At 48.3% G+C, this 19592-nt stretch overlaps 2 long non-coding RNA genes across 3 annotated transcripts; one reads left to right on the top strand and one right to left on the bottom strand.

Moving 5' to 3' along the window:
* The first annotated feature begins 10283 nt into the window (after window positions 1-10283).
* Window positions 10284-18347, top strand: LOC141042050 (uncharacterized). The gene is made up of 2 exons (XR_012203858.1): window positions 10284-10632; window positions 16667-18347. It is a non-coding gene; the product is annotated as an uncharacterized lncRNA (long non-coding RNA).
* Window positions 11307-15537, bottom strand: LOC109758025 (uncharacterized). Of its 2 annotated transcripts, none has more exons than XR_012202980.1 (5): window positions 15086-15537; window positions 14919-14982; window positions 13484-13881; window positions 12361-12672; window positions 11307-11593 (listed from the first exon to the last, which is right to left on the bottom strand). It is a non-coding gene; the product is annotated as an uncharacterized lncRNA (long non-coding RNA). The 2 variants fall into 2 exon arrangements; XR_002231709.4 differs by having other exon boundaries at window positions 12593-12672; window positions 15086-15510.
* Window positions 18348-19592: the final 1245 nt, after the last annotated feature.

The following is a 19592-nucleotide window of genomic DNA, read 5'->3' as shown; positions in this document are numbered from 1 at the left end:
ATACTACGTTTGTGAGTTCATTCGCCACTCGACCTCTGAGCGGGGCTTCTTGTCTGACAAACAATTTGAAGTACGTAAACAATATTCATAATTTTATTTTATTACCATCAATTGTGTTGAGTTTCATTCATATATATGTATTGACCCCTTCTCTTAAATTAGATGTGGGAGAAGCAGGAAGAACTCCTACCCCATGATCGCATACAAGCAATTCAAGAGGAATTGGCGGGATTCTTTCTTGACCATGTCATACCTGAACACGGAGAATACCATGTTGAATTGCAAATGAATCTTAGGTAGATGATGTTAGGGATTTTAAGTGGTGTTATATTGTATATATGTTGTAGCGTCGGATAGATATACGAAAACTTGTTGTTCGACCAAGCACGGAGAAAGAGAGGTCACTTCTCTTTATATATGTTCATGACGATCTTGTGTAATTAATGGTTTCCTTCATTTGCTTACTAGCTAGCGTCGAGTTCTCTCTATATATATGTAGTAGCTAGCATCGACCAAGCACGGAGAAACAGAGGTCACTTCTCTATATTAGCTAGCTAACACAATATGAAACCCCTAAACTCCCCCCCCCTTCAAAAAAACAAAAAACCCAACGCCTGGGAGCTGCTGACGCGTGGCTGCCTTTTAGTATCGGTTGGTGTTACCAACTGGGACTAAAGGTCCTCCTGCCTGGGCGCCCCACAGCGGCCACGTGGAGCTCCTTTGGTCCCAGTTCATAAGCCAACCGGGACTAAAGGTTTTGGGCATTAGTGTCGTTTGTTTTGTCCCGGTTCCAGAACCGGGACTAATTAAAGGCCCTCTGGAACCGGGACTAGTACCCTGTTTTCTACTAGTGAACGTGGGCGGAGCCCACCAAAGGATTGGCCAGTGTCAAAAGATCCTCCTAGGGATCATTCCCCTTCGCGGGTAGGTGGGTCTATGTTGGATCTAAGGCCGAGGCCAAGGAATCCGCCAACGGCACGGAGCTGACAGGCTGCGCGGAGGTAGGACCACTGGTAGCACCGGATTCCCCAACCAGGGGCAGGGTAGAGGCCTGGGTTGTAGCAGGCGACAACTCGTCCTCGGGGGGAGCACCAACCAAGCCGGGGAGTGGTGGGGCCCAAGGTAGACGACAGCACGAACCCAGGTGTGGCAGCGCCAATCAGAGACGGGGCCGGGAGGTGGGAAGCTTAGGGAGCCCCCTCGGCCGTGGCCGGGGCGCCACGTGTCGAACGATGGGAGGTCGCGTCCCACCGATCCCCAGGGGAGGCGGGCGGACCTGTCAGCGGGCCAGTTTGAACAGGGGCAAAGCAGTCGCGTGGCCCCAATGGGATCTGGATGGCCAGGGCCGTGGCAGAGACAGGCGGCGTCAACGGGGGGCCAACTTTATCCAAAAGCAGGGTAGGGCCCAAGCGCTGATCAGCAGGGATCCGAGGCAAGGGTGTGGAAGCATCTGGGTGTGGGCCCAGGACACCTTGCCATCCACGGTGAGGAGGCGGCCGGCGGCCGGAGGAACCGGCGCCACGGCTGGAGTGACGAGGCGCCCAGCTAGAGGAATGGCCAGGAGGGAAATCATGCCGGCGGAGCCACGGGCCAGGGACGGGTGGCGAGCCACGGTCGTCGTCACTGGCGTCCGCAGCCGGTGGGGGCGGCGGCGATGGCAGACGGTAGTCATGCGTCTCAGAGACGTGGGTCGAGACCGAGAAACGGATGAGGGAGCGCGTGAAGCGCGAGATGTGGTCCGGGTCGGCGTCTGGCTCAATGCCATCACACGGCGGCAGGAGGAGCTCGGAAGAGCGGGGAATGCCATCGGGGTTCGCCGTCCCAGCGGAAAGGCGAAAAACCGACATGTCGCGCCCGGAGCGCGTCTCGGGGGCGATGTGACGCCCGGATAATTAAGCTACAGTGAACCTCTGCTAATGATGCCACGTCACTTCAGTTACTGTTGCTAATCTCGCGTTAGTTCAAAACCGATTCAAAATTCAAATTCAAAATAAAGTCAAAGAATTAAAGTTTTCAATTGTCAAATAGAAAATGTTCAAATTGTAGCAAATAAATCATAGATGATTATGGTGGTGAAACCACATTGTTGTGAAATGTTTGAATACTCCGAATTAAATAGAACAGAAGCCAAAACCAATAATTAAATGCCCTTATAAAATATAACATATTAAACTAATTAAGTTTGGTGCCCAAGATATAGGGGCATTAGAATAAATAGTAATACTATTTTTAGGAACTAAGATCATAATTATAGAAAAACTAAAATAAAGAGAAACTAAAAGTAAAACGGTAAAAGAAAAATTAAGAAAAACAAAATACAAAAAAAACAGAACACCCCCCCCTCGCTGGGCCACGGCCCAGATGGCCTCGGGGCCAATCGGGCCGACCCAGCCGCACCTCTTCTGGCCTATATGGCCCCTCCCTCGTGACCTAACCCCCGAACGCCCCACTCCCCTCACGATCCCCACCTCCCCCCTCGTCTCCCTCACCCGCCGCCACCACACAACAAACACACACACACGCACGCATCGTGCCGGGGAGAGGAGCTCCCCGCGCCCGATCCCCTCGCGTGCATCGGTGCCCCGCCTCCCTCCGTCACCGGCGACTGCCAGCAGGCCGCCGCCCCGCGCCGCCACCGCCAACGGCCCCATGTTGGTTGCAGCTTCATCACCGGCGCCGCCCCTGCCGCAACGCCCCCTGCCGCCCGGAGCCGCTCCGCCGACGGTCGTCGCCGGCCACCGCCCCATCGCCGGATCTCCTCCCCATCGCTCGGTCGTCCCCGTCCACCTCCTCGACCCCCGCTGCCTGAACCCCTGCAGCACCCCTGTGAGCCGTCGCCTCCCCTCCTCACTCCCTCTCTCTCCCGTCGTTGAGCCCCCGCTCGCGGCCGCGGTCACCGCGTCCACGGCTGCGCTCCGTCCGTACCCCGCACACCCTGGCCTCATCCCCGCATGGCCCGACGATGCTCGCCGCTGCCCGCGACTGCGCCCGCAGCCACTCCATGCTCTCGCGTGACGCCGCTGGGCGCCGGAGCTCGTCCGACGCGCGTGCTCCACCGCGCTGCCCGCCTAGCCTCGCCGCTGCTTTGGCCACGGCCACGGCCGCTGTGCGCCCCTGGACGTGCGCCCAATCGGGCCACGCCCGTACCCGCCACCCTGCGCCCGCTTTGGCCCTGTGCCAATGACACATGGGGCCCAGCCCATGGAACGTTTAATAAAAAAGAATTTAAAAATAAATAAATAAATAATAAGTAAATAAAAACGTTAACTAATTAAGTAATTAATTAACTAAATTAATCTTGTTTAATTAAACTAAAAACATTAGTTACCTAATTAACTAATTAAACTGATTAATAGGTTAATTAGATTATTGTACCTATGACATGCGGGACCCACACGTCAGCGACCCAGTCAACACCTCTGTTGACTGCTGACGTCATGATGACATCAGCATGCACTATTCTGGATAATGTTGATTTAAAATAATTAAGTAAATTCTAAAAACGATTAAATCTTTTAAAATTAATAAAATAAACCGTAGCTCGGATGGAAAAACTTTGTACATGAAAGTTGCTCAAAACGACGCGACGAATCCGACTACACAGCCCGTTCATCCACCACACACCCTTAGCATATCGAACACGCAACTTTCCCCCTCCGTTTCATCTGTCCGAAAACGCGAAACACTGGGGATACTTTCCCGGATGTTTTCCCCCTTCGCCGGTATCACCTATCCCCGCGTTAGATTACCCCTGGCACCGCGTATTGCCTTGTTATATTTTGTGTCATCCTTTGTTTGCTCCGTATTTACTGTTTCTTCCCCCTCTTCTTCTCCGGTAGACCCCGAGACCGACGCCGCTGCTACCCAGTACGACTACGGTGTTGACGACCCCTCCTACTTGCCAGAACAACCAGGCAAGCCCCCCCCCCTTGATCACCAGATATCGCCTATTCTTGTCTCTACTGCTTGCATTAGAGTAGTGTAGCATGTTACTGCTATCGGTTAATCCTATTCTGCTGCATAGCCTGTCATTGTTGCTACAGTTGTTACCCTTACCTGTAATCCTAAATGCTTAGTATAGGATGCTAGTGTTCCATCAGTGGCCCTACACTCTTGTCCGTCTGCCATGCTATACTACTGGGCCGTGATCACTCGAGAGGTGATCACGGGCATATGATATATACTTTATACTGTTACATTACTTATGATACTGTTCGGAGATGGGGGCTGAAGGGGCAGGTGGCTCCATCCCGGTAGAGGTGGGCCTGGGTTCCCGACGGCCCTCGACTGTTACTTTGAGGCGGAGCGACAGGGCAGGTTGAGACCACCTAGGAGAGAGGTGGGCCTGGCCCTGGTCGGCGCCCGCGGTTACTTCAAAATAACACGCTTAACGAGTTCTTGGTATTTGATCAGAGTCTGGCCATTTGGTCTATACGCACTAACCAACTACGAGGGAATAGTTATGGGCACTCGACGTCGTGGTATCAGGCGAAGCCTTCGTGACGTCAGCGACTGAGCGGCGCGCGCCGGATTGGACTGGAACGCCTGCTAGGCTAGGTCTGCTTCCGGCCGCCCATGCAACATGCAGGTGTGCAATGGGCGATGGGCCCAGACCCCTGCGCCATAGGATTTAGACCGGTGTGCTGACCTCTCTGTTGTGCCTAGGTAGGGCTGTGACGTGTTGATCTTCCGAGGCCGGGCATGACCCAGGAAAGTGTGTCTGGCCAAATGGGATCGAGCGTGTTGGGTTATGTGGTGCACCCCTGCAGGGAAGTTTATCTATTCGAATAGCCGTGTCCCTCGATAAAAGGACGACCCGGAGTTGTACCTTGACCTTACAACAACTAGAACCGGATACTTAATAAAACACACCCTTGCAAGTGCCAGATATAACCCGGTGATCGCTCTCTAATAGGGCGACGAGGAGGGGATCGCCGGGTAGGATTATGCTATGCGATGCTACTTGGTGAACTTACCATCTGCTCTCTTCTACATGCTGCAAGATGGAGGTGGCCAGAAGCGTAGTCTTCGATAGGATTAGCTATCCCCCTCTTATTCTGGCATTCTACAGTTCAGTCCACCGATGTGGCCCTTTACACATATACCCATGCATATGTAGTGTAGCTCCTTGCTTGCGAGTACTTTGGATGAGTACTCACGGTTGCTTTTCTCCCTCTTTTCCCCCTTTCCATTCTACCTGGTTGTCACAACCAGATGCTGGAGCCCAGGAGCCAGACGCTACCATCGACGACGAATCCTACTACACCGGAGGTGCCTACTACTACGTGGAGGCCGCTGACGACGACCAGGAGTAGTTTAGGAGGATCCCAGGCAGGAGGCCTGCGCCTCTTTCGATCTGCATCCTAGTTTGTGCTAGCCTTCTTAAGGCAAACTTGTTTAACTTATGTCTATACTCAGATATTGTTGCTTCCGCTGACTCGTCTATGATCGAGCAATTGTATTCGAGCCCTCGAGGCCCCTGGCTTGTATTATGATGCTTGTATGACTTATTTATGTTTTTAGAGTTGTGTTGTGATATCTTCCCGTGAGTCCCTGATCTTGATCGTACACGTTTGCGTGCATGATTAGTGTATGATTGAATCGGAGGCGTCACAAGTTGGTATCAGAGTCGACTGCCTGTAGGAATCCCCCTTCCACACTCCTTGGCCGAAGTCGAGTCTAGACATTGCAAAACTTTTACTAACATGGCTGTGTGGCTTACGGGGCCACGTTGCCATTGGGTGGTATTAGGATCTTCTACTCCTCGATCTATACTCTGGGACTCTGATCTCTCTTCTATTCGGGTTAAATGATTTTGCTAACTCTAACTCTAGGTTCTCGTAATTACTTCTTTTCGGAGAGTCCCTCCCTCTAGATGATTGCCGGCTGCACTAGAAGATTCCGAAGTTACTCTCCGATGTTTCCTCGATACTTTGTGCCATTGCTTTTGCAATTCCATTCCATCGATAAACCCCAATGGATAACCAAGTACACTTGCCATTCTTACAATCATTCCCCGTTGATCTTGTTATTACAAGATAACCCAAAATTCTCTCTAATGTCCTGAGAATACTTGGTGCCTACTGCCTTGCTGTTCTTTGCCACATGAATACCCCTACGGATAATTTCTCGCACTTACCGAGTATCCACTCATCCCTAGTTGATTCATGTATGTCACCAATCTTCGAAATACCATTCGATCTTCCGAAAATCCTTAGCAGCCTATTGCTCTTGAAATTCTTGTTTGCTTACATTATGGTTAATCCCATAAGTCTAGTAATCTTATTAGCATCCTTTGTCACTATCATCTTGAGTCCGTCGATTCAATATGCTGCGGATGCTTGCAATCCTCAGGATTTATCCTTCCGGCTCAGACATCGTTTTAAACATGAGCTGGTTCTCGACCAATCGGATTGCCATCGATTGTACCCCTAAGTCTACGCAACTTATCCATCCCTAATCAGAGCGTTTGCTTCTGATCCCTTGATCGGAAATCATAATTCTTTTGCATTTGAGCTTTGAATTAGTCAGTTGTTTCTATAGTCTGATCTCCTTGCATTGTTTTTTTCTCTGGTTGAGTACCGATGTTTACATCAGATCCCTTGAGGACCATCAGATCCTTTGGTGGATTATTATCCGACTGTTCTTGCATATTCTCAGAACATGGAGTTCCTTCCCTGATACATAATGCTATTGGTAAATCCTATTCTTTGATTTTGTCCAACCATGCTCTACTTTCGAGCTGGTAATATTTATTATTGAAGCTTGTGGCATATGTTCCTAAGATGCCCTGATGGGTTGAACCAATGCATTCACTATTCTGTGTGAACCCGAAAGATTTCACGGGTCATACTTATCTGGTATTGCACCAGGTAAAACTTTCAACAACTAATGTCATTTTCAAAAAAAAAGAGGTGAATGGAAGGTTATACATTGAAGAAGTGGGAGTCGACCTTGAACTTTGTGTTCATGCCCATGGACACGATGTAGATCTTGTCATGGAAGCTTCTCGTAACAATAATTATCCCCTTGATATAATTTCATCTTATATCTAGGATTTAGTCTTTTGCAATCGTGGTTTTCGACCATAGTGTTCTTCTTTGATCCCATTTCTCGGACAAGTTTAAGCACTTGTCTTCTACAAAGCAATACCCTATTCCAACCTCTACTTTGATCTGTCGTCGAGTATTACCCCCTGGTATCCCGAGATTATCATGGAACTGCATAACTTCTTATGATTTCTTCATCAAGTACTACATTCTCACTGATTCCAATTTTTCACGGGCTCTGAGTTATTAAACTCCCAAAGACACCGATAACTGAACCGAGTCCGCACTACGGTTCAACAACTTTTAGTAATCTTCTTTACCTACGAGTTTGTACTCGATCACGTCATTCCTAGCCTGTTCGGCTATATCATTAACGTGCTAATTTTAATTGTGCTACTTGGTCCTTCTTCCCGGAGCACAAATTTTGACGGTGAGCTAATCTTACGTCAATCTCCCTTGTCATATCATTTCTCCTTGAATAGCTAACTTGATTTCGAGTTTGTGTCGTACCCATGGTTCCAGTAACCTTTTGCTTCACCATTCCCTTGGTGTGATGTCGTCGTCGATCGATTACATCTTCTTGAAACCTCTAGATAAATGTGTCGTGATCATCGTCAACATTTTAACTTCTTCTGAGATGTACCTTGAGTTCCTTGCTATCCAGAATTTGTTCTTCTTTACCTTGGAGTATTACCATCTTTTATGTCAAGAATGTCGTGAGAATTTCACCACCTCTTAAGAATTCTTGATATAGGTGATCCTTCTTGCCACATCCGTTCATTCCTTGGTCCCCGTGTTGTTTCTAACCTAACCGAAAATTGAACTATGCTGTGCGACTTCAAAACTTCTAGCAACCCTATTGCTTTGAAGTTAATGGTCGATATTTCATTTCTTAGACCATTGGTTATCGAATCACCATTCTAACATTGATCATGCTACCTAAGCCCATATTTTATGTGCACCTTTCAACCAATGTTTAACTGCGTATGTTTTCCTCGAGCATACCTCATTATACCATTTGATCTAACAAATATTATCTCCTTGTTCACATAATTGTGGAAATCCATCTTGTTGGAATTCCCGATAAATTGTCGTTGAGTCCATCAGCCACATCCTCGTCTTCTCCTTGGTCTCTTAATTCGGAACTTGCTTCCATAGTTCATTTCCCGAGAATCTTGCAATACCATCTCATCAAATTAAGTTGCGCCTTTTTCTTCTCAGGCATCCTAAGTCTGAGGTATCCTGATGCCAATCGAATCTGAACCTCGGTCAGATATGATGGTTGGAACATATTTCCAGGACTTATAACATCTTTACGTGACCGGATAAGGTGATGTCATGCCTAGCACACCTGGCCGGAGCACCTAGTGTTATAGTTTCCTTTTTAACAAGGTTAACCATTCTTCCATGAGGAAATTGTAAGACTTATTCTATAAGTTGTTCCTGATGGATTCTTTGTGTATCTAAGGTCTGACCTTTGCTTGAAGACCCTGTCAATGCTATCTCGAAGCATGTCTGTGGTACTCCGATCTTCAATAAGAACATTTGAAGCAATGCTATCTTTTCTTTATCAATTATCCAAAACACCGTTGTATGGGTATTGTCATCAAATTCCTCTTCCCTTACATAAATGGTTTCTACTTTCTATCATGTTGTGTATATCTTGCTCTGCTTGTCCTTGGGAAGGGTATACCCCTGGTATATGTGTCAAACACATTTTCCTTTCCATTGTTCTGTTTGGTCTGATGATCATATTTTCCTTTCCATTGATTTGTTTAACCTTCCTTGTGATCTATAGGATCTAAGCAGTAATATTCTTCTGCTTAGCTAAACACCTTGATGTCCAACCGTGTCAGTAAGACCCTGTTGCATTTGTCGATAGCATTCCGGTAACCACCGATGGACGAGAACTTTGCCTATTGGTCCGCCTCGTTCAATGAGCGGGAAAATGGTTCTCTTCGTCCCTCGCCCTTGGTATCGATGTTGTTGCCGACATAACTAACAGGCTACCCTCTGACATGCCTTGCTATCGTGACCGTGCAAGATGTCAGCCCCCTTTCTACTTTAAACCACATGGTGGGCCCATAACCCACAGTTCCATAGGATCGAAACCTGACTCTCCTGCACACCCCCCCGGTTTCCCAAGTTATTCCTTGCGTGTGGCCTCGTATGTAATTCACGGGCCACCTTCCTAGTGATCTATTCTGGTAACTGACGCAATACTTAATCTCGTTGCTCTGGACCCCTATCGCACTGTGTTTCAGACATCGAACGATTGCCTATCTGTTTGAAACTTCTCATGGTACCTTCTTACTTTGCTCTCGATATCTTCTTAAGTTTCAATTCGAGAGATACTTATGCTTCTTCCCCTGAGTTAACCGTCCGATGCTCAATTTTGTTAGAATTCGTCCTTATAGAGTTTTTCCCCTTTTATCCTTTCGTAAGTACGATGAAGATCCCAAAGGAAGAACGATAACTTCATCTTGATGCATTGATGCATAGGAATGGAGACATCAATGCTATGGATCGACCTCGAGAAGAGCAACCAAGACCGATAAGATTCGTTAGAATTTCGTAATCAGACCTTTTCCCCCGTTTTCCACCTCTTAAATCTTGGGACGAGATTTCTTGTAGTGGAGGAGAATTGTGACGCCCGGATAATTAAGCTACAGTGAACCTCTGCTAATGATGCCACGTCACTTCAGTTACTGTTGCTAATCTCGCGTTAGTTCAAAACCGATTCAAAATCCAAATTCAAAAAAAAAGTCAAAGAATTAAAGTTTTCAATTGTCAAATAGAAAATGTTCAAATTGTAGCAAATAAATCATAGATGATTATGGTGGTGAAACCACATTGTTGTGAAATGTTTGAATACTCCGAATTAAATAGAACAGAAGCCAAAACCAATAATTAAATGCCCTTTATAAAATATAACATATTAAACTAATTAAGTTTGGTGCCCAAGGTATAGTGGCATTAGAATAAGTAGTAATACTATTTTTAGGAACTAAGATCATAATTATAAAAAAATAAATAAAGAGAAACTAAAAGTAAAACGGTAAAAGAAAAATTAAGAAAAACAAAATACAGAAAAAAGAACACCCCCCCCCCCTCGCTGGGCCATGGCCCAGATGGCCTCGGGGCCAATCGGGCCGGCCCAGCCGCACCTCTCCTGGCCTATATGGCCCCTCCCTCGTGACCTAACCCCCGAACGCCCCACTCCCCTCACGATCCCCACCTCCCCCCTCGTCTCCCTCACCCGCCGCCACCACACCACACACACACACACACACGCACGCACGCATCATGCCGGGGAGAGGAGCTCCCCGCGCCCGATCCCCTCGCGTGCATCGGTGCCCCGCCTCCCTCCGTCACCGGCGACCGCCAGCAGGCCGCCGCCCCGCGCCGCCGCCGCCAACGGCCCCATGTTGGTTGCAGCTTCATCACCGGCGCCGCCCCTGCCGCACGCCCCCTGCCGCCTGGAGCCGCTCCGCCGACGCTCGTCGCCGGATCTCCTCCCCATCGCCCGGTCGTCCCCGTCCACCTCCTCGACCCCCGCTGCCCGAACCCCTGCAGCACCCCTGTGAGCCGCCGCCTCCCCTCCTCACTCCCTCTCTCTCCCGTCGTTGAGCCCCCGCTCGCTACCGCGGTCACCGCGTCCACGGCTGCGCTCCGTCCGTGCCCCACACACCCTGGCCTCCTCCCTACATGGCCCGACGATGCTCGCTGCCGCCCGCGACTGCGCCCGCTTCCACCCGCAGCCACTCCGTGCTCGCGCGCGACGCCGCTGGGCGCCGGAGCTCGTCCCACGCGCGTGCTCCACCGTGCTGCCCGCCTAGCCTCGCCGCGCCACTGCTTTGGCCATGGCCACGGCCGCCGTGCGCCCAATCGGGCCACGCCCGTAACCGCCACCCTGCGCCCGCTTTGGCCCAGTGCCAATGACACATGCACTACAACAGGAACCCCCCTTCAGCAACGCATCAATGTGTTGTCGTATGTCCATATATGTGTTGCTAAGGTCTACACCAACGGATTAATATGCGTTGCCTTGGCGGCGTTGGAAGGGTCTGCAACAACGTATATTCATGCATTGGTAAATAGTGTGAAGAAGCGTTGCAATTTAGCAACATATAGGGTTATAGCCCAACAACACATCATATGCGTTGCAGTCCCACATATCACATCAAGTAATGTTGTTTTATATATTGCCAGCCATAATGAAAAGACCAATGGTGATAGTACATAGGAGACACAATATAAAAAAGGATTGGTCTCATATATTAAATTTACTATGTTGTATTACAAAGAGCATGGTTCAAAGTATACAAGATGTGATACTAGAACAGGATCCAAAGATTACAAGATGTGATACTAGTAGCCAAGTTATGGACGTTTCAATCAACGCCTAAAACATGGACATTGGAAATGACATCCTAAAACATAAGGTAAGACTATCTAGTAGCAGCCCCATTCTTGACCTTGCTACCAACATCTGACCTTGCAATCAACATCTGAGCTATGCATCATCAACTTATGTTAGCAATCTACAACAATAAAGAAATGAGATCAGTAGGTTAAAAGATTAGCAAAATATAGAGCAACAAATGAACTACATTTGCAGATTTTGCTAATGTTGCATCTACTCGCACTGCATGTACCTCTACTGAAGCAAAACTACAGTTCATTAGTTTGGTAACCACAGATTGTTTGAAAACATACAAACAGCAACCATAATTAGGTATCATTTCACAAAGCAGGACATATTTCAGTCATCATTATTTAAATTCTACAATACATATCTAATGATATCAAATAAACTTATGTGACTGGTCGGCAATAGCATGAGTGAAGATGGTGTGATATGTTCCAACCAGAAACCTAGACTAGTGATTTGGCAAGTATCACATCTATAGCTGAAAAGACATTGTACCTTACTTAACTAACTAAGCTCATTCCATAATTAAGTTTCCCCTTGCTGACTATTTTATAGGAAGCGAGGCAATGTAAGGCACGCATACAGTATTTCACAAATTGTTTTACCTAATCTAGCCACAAAAAGTCTTGTCTCACAGAAGCATTATGGCTCTTTTCACATGCAAGAAAAGTGCTATTTTGTACTACCTCTGAAACTAAATATAAGACGTCTGCAAAAAAGGTCTTATATTTAGTTAGAGTTAATACAAATTAGGTGGGAAAAAAGAGAGGCCTATGATAGATAGGAAAAATATTCATGAGTGTTATTAATAATCAAATTTCCTTTTGAACTGGTGAAGAATTGATTCAATATAGAAGTATAATTAAAATTTTCTACCTCGTAGCAATTCCAACATGGCACCAGTAGTCTTCTACTCTCTCCGATCCATAAAAAGTGTCTCAGTTTTGAACTAAGGTTGAACTAGCCATAGTGCAAAACTGTGACACTTGTTTCGGATCAGAGGGAGTAATTTTTAGTGTCATAAGTTCTGATGTCACAGCTGTAAATTTAGAATATATGTACATAAACTAAACTTGAATGTAGTACAACACAAGTGACAAACTTGTACCTTGTGTGGTCATTTGACATTGCAGTCATTATGTAGCGTCGCCACTGCCTGGAACAATCCAGTTTCTATAACCCGAGATTCTGCAATATATATTGGTAATTTAGATCACCAAACACCAATATTTCAAATGTATGCGTACTGAAATTAAATTTACTCCATAGACAGATTGTCATCTCCATAAGCCAATACCTTGGGTAGACCGGAGAAGTTTAATTTAATTTATGCACTTACAAATCACACAGTAGATCGGCTGCCAGTGATACGGTGATCTAACCAAATGGTTCTTCTCTGAATATGAACTCTCTAAGATAACTTGAAATATGGAGAAATTGACGGACGTTGGTATTGCCAATACATTTAATTAACAAATAAACTTTGTTAGGGGAAATGGTTCGGTATTTCAAGTAAAAGATTACTGTCCAAATTGGCAAGGTAATTTTTCAATAGTAATTAGTTGAATTTCAACAAAAAAAATGCCGCAAAGTCGAACACTGTGTAGCCAGTTTCATACATGTATAGGCATCCAAGTTTTCCTCCCTCGCAGAACAACTATAGTAGTACGAAACAAATAGCCGCAACTACACCTAGTAATATGACAAAACAAATAGCTGCAACTACACCTAGAAATATCCGTTTAACTTCTAGCTGCTGTATCTTGCATTATACCGTAGGAATAAGGCAAAGCTCATCTAAGGAAATTTAATCAATACAAATACAAGAAACATGAGCCCATAGAGCCGCAAAAAACTACAATAAGTGCCAACCAGTAATCAGAGATGAATCAATGTGAAATTAGAACTATGAAAAGAAAATCAGCTTACGTGACTAAGCTATGGGACTGGATTGGATGGGATGAGGCAAATGGCTAATCGGCCATGCTACAATACGTACCATCACTATAGAGCCGCCGTTCTGCTGCTGTGCATCTGGGAGTCGCCGCGCCGCCATTGTGCATCTGGGGTGGCCGCACAACCACTGTACGTCTGGGAGTCGCCGCGACGCCCTTGTGCATCTGAGAGTCGCTGCACTGCCACTGTGCGTCAGGGAGCTGCCATCAAACCTCCGATTTTTTGGCCCATTGAGGAGACACCACCCCTGCCCCTGCACTGTTGATTACTAACCGAAATTCTTATCCAGTGAGGGGAGATCATTGATGATGGACGCCTAGAACTGGGGATGGCACAAGACAATAGGGAAACAATGCAGGGGATATGCGCTAGGCAGAGCCGCAGAGGTTCAAAAGGGACTAGGCGCTTTGTATCTTTGAATCTTTGATATTTTCTGTAAACCTGCAAGACCATAGTTCACTAAGTAGCAGCTTAAAATTGGACGCGGCTAATCTGCACCCGAGCTCAAATGAGCTCGGGTGAACAGTAAAATCGAAAAAAAAATTAAAAAATTCCAATTTTTTTTTGAGAGAAACATTGACAAAAGTTCTAAGTGCCTGCAAAAATCTGTCATGAAATCACATTCCTAGAAGGCGTGGCAAAAAAAACAAAAACAGTACTCTGAAAAAGCTACTTTCAAACGCATTTTGAAGCACTGAATTTGTTTTTTTTGCCACGCCTTACAGGAATGTGATTTCATGATGAATTTTTGCAGGCACTTAGAATTTTTGTCAATGTTTCTCTCAAAAAAAATTGGAATTTTTTGAATTTTTTTCGATTTTACTGTTCATGCGGGAGCATATGAGCTCGGGTGCAGAATGGACTTTTCGCTTAAAATTCACATACTAGTGGAGAATAAAAGATGTAGTGCGGCATCACACAAAGCATTTTCGTGGTGATGCATCCTTCTGATATAAGAATCACTGTCAAAGGATTGAAGAAATAATGCGCAAGCATCCCTGTTTCCATGGCAACTAAATTCTCTCCTAACAAGCATCATAAGATGCAAGCATTGATATCTAAACAAGACTAGTGAATAATCATCTAAAAACAGTTTGTTCTGCAGTATAATTTGGCACTCTAGAGTACAATAGACATCTAGAGAAGTACATATGGATACCATACGTGCAAACACAATTGTGGTCTGCACAACTAAGACTGAGGGTCAGCAGCAAGAACATGCATGAGAAATTAGAGGAACTGGTTTCCTGAAAAAAAAGGAGGATCACTAGCCATGACATAAGTACAGCAGTACCACTATTCATGGACCAATTGAATTGTAAGGGGACAGACATGCTCCAATCTAGTACCTAATTGGTCCATCCATGGAACAAGTGGAATATTGCAGAAGTTGGGGCACCAAATACCGATGGAATTATAGAAGCCACCATGTTTTTAAATTACAGGGAACTGATTGTTGGGGATAAGATAACAATCACCTTCTTGGGGGAGATGAGTCTTGGTGAGTTGTCGGGTAAGCTGTAGGCAACCATGGCAGCCTACCTGGGAGAGAGTAGCTGCGGTTGTTAGTGTATCCAGTCGCAAACCACGACTCCACGACAGCGAAGGACAGAAAGGGTAAGAACAGAGGGGAGAAATGCCTTACTGAACCATAGACGTCGGAGTAGAGGTCGCCGAGGCGGAGTAGTGTCGTGGAGCGCGAGCCCGCAGCCGCGCATTCGAAGACGCGGGGTTAGTGGACCGACAAACCGGAGGCGCAGGAGCGCCGATGACCCGTGGCGCCTAAGATTGCCGTGGGGGCGCGTGCAAGGGCGCGAAGGACGTCGCGCCGGAGGAGAGGAAGCTGGTCCGGCGAAGGGAATCTGGGCCGGCGAGGGGCGGTGAAAGTGAAGCTGCGCGGAATCGGAGATGGTGGCGGCATCATTGTTGTCGTTGACATGGAGCACGGGTGAGAGATGTGAATCAGGAAAGAGAGGTGGTGGGGATTTTTTTTTATTGCTTGGATCGCTGATATTTTCACGGAGGGGTGCGCATAATAAGGTGGAGGTGGGTTACAGGAGGTTGGTCTTTCGTGGGGAGGTGGGAAGTTGGGTTTACGAAAGGACTCTTCCGCGGGCGAGCGTCGCGACGCGCGATCCCCTTCGCGCAGCCATACTCAGCTTTCTACACGCTCTATCTCTTTCCAAATCAGTCATAGTCATTGTTTTCATGTATTCAAATGATGGCCCACTATTCCATTGACCATGCAACTAACCCATACGTGCATGCACGTTTAATCTAGAACAACCCCTGAAATTCCGGCTGGGCTCACGTAACTTTCCATCCCTCAATTAATCATGCCCCCCTGATTTTAACGGGGTGATGGGGTGGGGTTCCTTTTTTTAATTAGCAATAATGTGTTCAGATACAGTTGCTTAATCGGGAACAGGTTGCCTGGTCGGAAAATCGAGCGTCGGAGCGCTCGCGCGCGCATTAGCGATCCCCGTTTGTTTAACCCAACGCTTGTTCTTGGTTCATTGCTACGTATGCGTTGCTATAGTAGGGTTTTTGTTGTAGTGATGGGGCCCAGCCCCTGGAACGTTTAATAAAAAAAGAATTTTAAAAATAAATATATAAATAATAAGTAAATAAAAATGTTAACTAATTAAATAATTAATTAACTTGATTAATTAACTTAATTAATCTTGTTTGATTAAACTAAAAACATTAGTTACCTAATTAACTAATTAAACTGATTAATAGGTTAATTAGATTATTGTACCTATGACATGCGGGACCCACACGTCAGGGACCCAGTCAACACCTCTGTTGACTGCTGATGGCATGATGATGTCAGCATGCACTATTCTAGATAATGTTGATTTAAAATAATTAAGTAAATTCTAAAAACGATTAAATCTTTTAAAATTAATATAAAATAAATCGTAGCTCGGATGGAAAAACTTTGTAGATGAAAGTTGCTCAGAACGATGAGACGAATCCGATTACACAGCCCGTTCGTCCGCCACACACCCCTAGCATATCGAACACGCAAATTTTCCCCTCCGTTTCATCTGTCCGAAAATGCGAAACACCGGGAATACTTTTCCGGATGTTTCCCCCCTTTGCCGGTATCACCTATCCCCGCGTTAGATTACCCCTGGCACCGCGTATTGCCTTGTTATATTTTGTGTGATGCTTTGTTTGCTCCGTATTTACCGTTTCTTCCCCCTCTTCTTCTCCGTAGACCCCGAGACCGACGCCGCTGCTACCCAGTACGACTACGGTGTTGACGACCCCTCCTACTTGCCAGAACAACCAGGCAAGCCCCCCCATGATCACCAGATATCGCCTATTCTTCTCTCTACTGCTTGCATTAGAGTAGTGTAGCATGTTACTGCTATCGGTTAATCCTATTCTGCTGCATAGCCTGTCATTGTTGCTACAGTTGTTACCCTTACTTGCAATCCTAAATGCTTAGTATAGGATGCTAGTGTTCCATCAGTGGCCCTACACTCTTGTTCGTCTGCCATGCTATACTACTGGACCGTGATCACTCGGGAGGTGATCACGGGCATATGCTATATACTTTATACTGTTACATTACTTATGATACTTTTCAGAGATGGGGCTGAAGGGGCAGGTGGCTCCATCCCGGTAGAGGTGGGCCTGGGTTCCCGACGGCCCCCGACTGTTACTTTGAGGCGGAGCGACAGGGCAGGTTGAGACCACCTAGGAGAGAGGTGGGCCTGGCCCTGGTCGGCGTCCGCGGTTACTTCAAAATAACACGCTTAACGAGTTCTTGGTATTTGATCTAAGTCTGGCCATTTGGTCTATACGCACTAACCAACTACGCGGGAACAGTTATGGGCACTCGACGTCGTGGTATCAGCCGAAGCCTTCATGACGTCAGCGACTGAGCGGCGCGCGCCGGATTGGACTGGAATGCCTGCTAGGCTAGGTCTGCTTCCGGCCGCCCACGCAACGTGCAGGTGTGCAATGGGCGATGGGCCCAGACCCCTGTGCCATAGGATTTAGACCGGCGTGCTGACCTCTCTGTTGTGCCTAGGTAGGGCTGCGACGTGTTGATCTTCTGAGGCCGGGCATGACCCAGGAAAGTGTGTCCGGCCAAATGGGATCGAGCGTGTTGGGTTATGTGGTGCACCCCTGCAGGGAAGTTTATCTATTCAAATAGCCGTGTCCCTCGGTAAAAGGACGACCCGGAGTTGTACCTTGACCTTATGACAACTAGAACCGGATACTTAATAAAACACACCCTTCCAAGTGCCAGATATAACCCGGTGATCGCTCTCTAACAGGGCGACAAGGAGGGGATCGTCGGGTAGGATTATGCTATGCGATGCTACTTGGTGAACTTACCATCTACTCTCTTCTACATGCTGCAAAATGGAGGTGGCCAGAAGCGTAGTCTTCGACGGGATTAGCTATCCCCCTCTTATTCTGGCATTCTGCAGTTCAGTCCATCGATATGGCCCTTTACACATATACCCATGCATATGTAGTGTAGCTCCTTGCTTGCGAGTACTTTGGATGAGTACTCACGGTTGCTTTTCTCCCTCTTTTCCCCCTTTTCATTCTACCTGGTTGTCGCAACCAGATGTTGGAGCCCAGGAGCCAGACGCTACCGTCGACGACGACTCCTACTATACCGGAGGTACCTACTACTACGTGAAGGCCGCTGACGACGACCAGAAGTAGTTTAGGAGGATCTAAGGTAGGAGGCCTGCGCCTCTTTCGATCTGTATCCCAGTTTGTGCTAGCCTTCTTAAGGCAAACTTGTTTAACTTATGTCTGTACTCATATATTGTTGATTCCGCTAACTCGTCTATGATCGAGCAATTGTATTCGAACCCTCGAGGCCTCTGGCTTGTATTATGATGCTTGTATGACTTATTTATGTTTTTAAAGTTGTGTTGTGATATCTTTCATGAGTCCCTGATCTTTATCGTACACGTTTGCGTGCATGATTAGTGTATGATTGAATCGGGGGCGTCACAGGCGAGGTCTTCGATGAGGCAGAACGGGGCCAGCAGGAAGTCGGCGGAGGCGCGGTGCTAGGCATGGCCGGGGATGCCCCGAATCTCGATGAGAACGCGCATGCACACGGAGACCGGCTTGCCGCCGACGATGGGGCTCCACGGGGTGAAGCGAAGCCGAAAACACGGGGAGTGCAGACTCGTGGCTGCGACGCGCACTCGGGAATCGCAGGAGCGGAAGCGGATGAGGAAGTCTCCCGGGTGGTGGCGGTGAGCGGAGAATTTGTCTAGCGGGAGGCCAAAGCGCGCCTGGAGGGCCGCGGAGACCTGGTCGACAGAGAGACCGCGGCTGTTGCCGGCGAGCTCGGCTAGCAACGACAGAGACTGGAGCTCGTCGTCGGCTGCCTCCATATCGGCAAACCATGGGAGGTAGCAGACTGCTCCCGCTGGGCGGAGCGATGGGTGGTCGGAGAGGGGGGAGATAGCAGTCCCACGCGAGCTGGAGCCAGCCGGGGGGGCATGGAGGACGACGCAGGCGAGGACGACGTCGCAGCACAGGAGGAGGAAGCGGGCCTAGAGGGCGAGGCAGCCGAGTTGCCCGCCGACAGGAGGGGCGAGGAGGGCGCGGACACGGCCTCGGAGAGCGCGGGGCCGCTAGGTCCGGCGACGCTCGTGCCAGAAGACCAGAGGGAGCGCAGGCGCGGCCACTTCGGCGACGGAGAACCGGAAGACCGGGGGGAACGCGGGGTGGTGCAGAAGCGCGTGACGTGGCCGAAGAAGCGGCAACGCCGGCAACAGATGTCACGGCGACACTCAGACCGCGGATGCCACAAGCGGCCAAGGCAGCGCGGGCACTCGTTAGTGCGCCGGGCAGGCTCACCCTGGTCGCGGCGACGACGACGTGTGCGGGGCGGAGGACGGCACTCCTCGCGGCGCGCATGGCGACCCTGGACGGCGGTCCACGCGGCCTCTGCTTCCTCCCTGGCCGGCTCATCCATCGGAGAGACGCGGTGTATCTCAGAGCGCGGGCCGGGCCGAGGGGCAGCGAGGAGGGGCGGCGGGGAGGCGAGCACCATGGCGTAGGAGGGGGCGGGCGGTGCGGGCTAGGCGACGGGGAGGGGCTCCCATCCAGCCACCGAAGCTCGCGGGTCCGGCCTAGACTAGAGGCGGGGGGGG

This window comes from Aegilops tauschii, chromosome 2, assembly GCF_002575655.3.
Source record: "Aegilops tauschii subsp. strangulata cultivar AL8/78 chromosome 2, Aet v6.0, whole genome shotgun sequence".
NCBI lineage: Eukaryota > Viridiplantae > Streptophyta > Magnoliopsida > Poales > Poaceae > Aegilops > Aegilops tauschii.
Note: the sequence above shows the minus strand (reverse complement) of the source record. Positions and strands in the feature narration are given on the sequence as shown.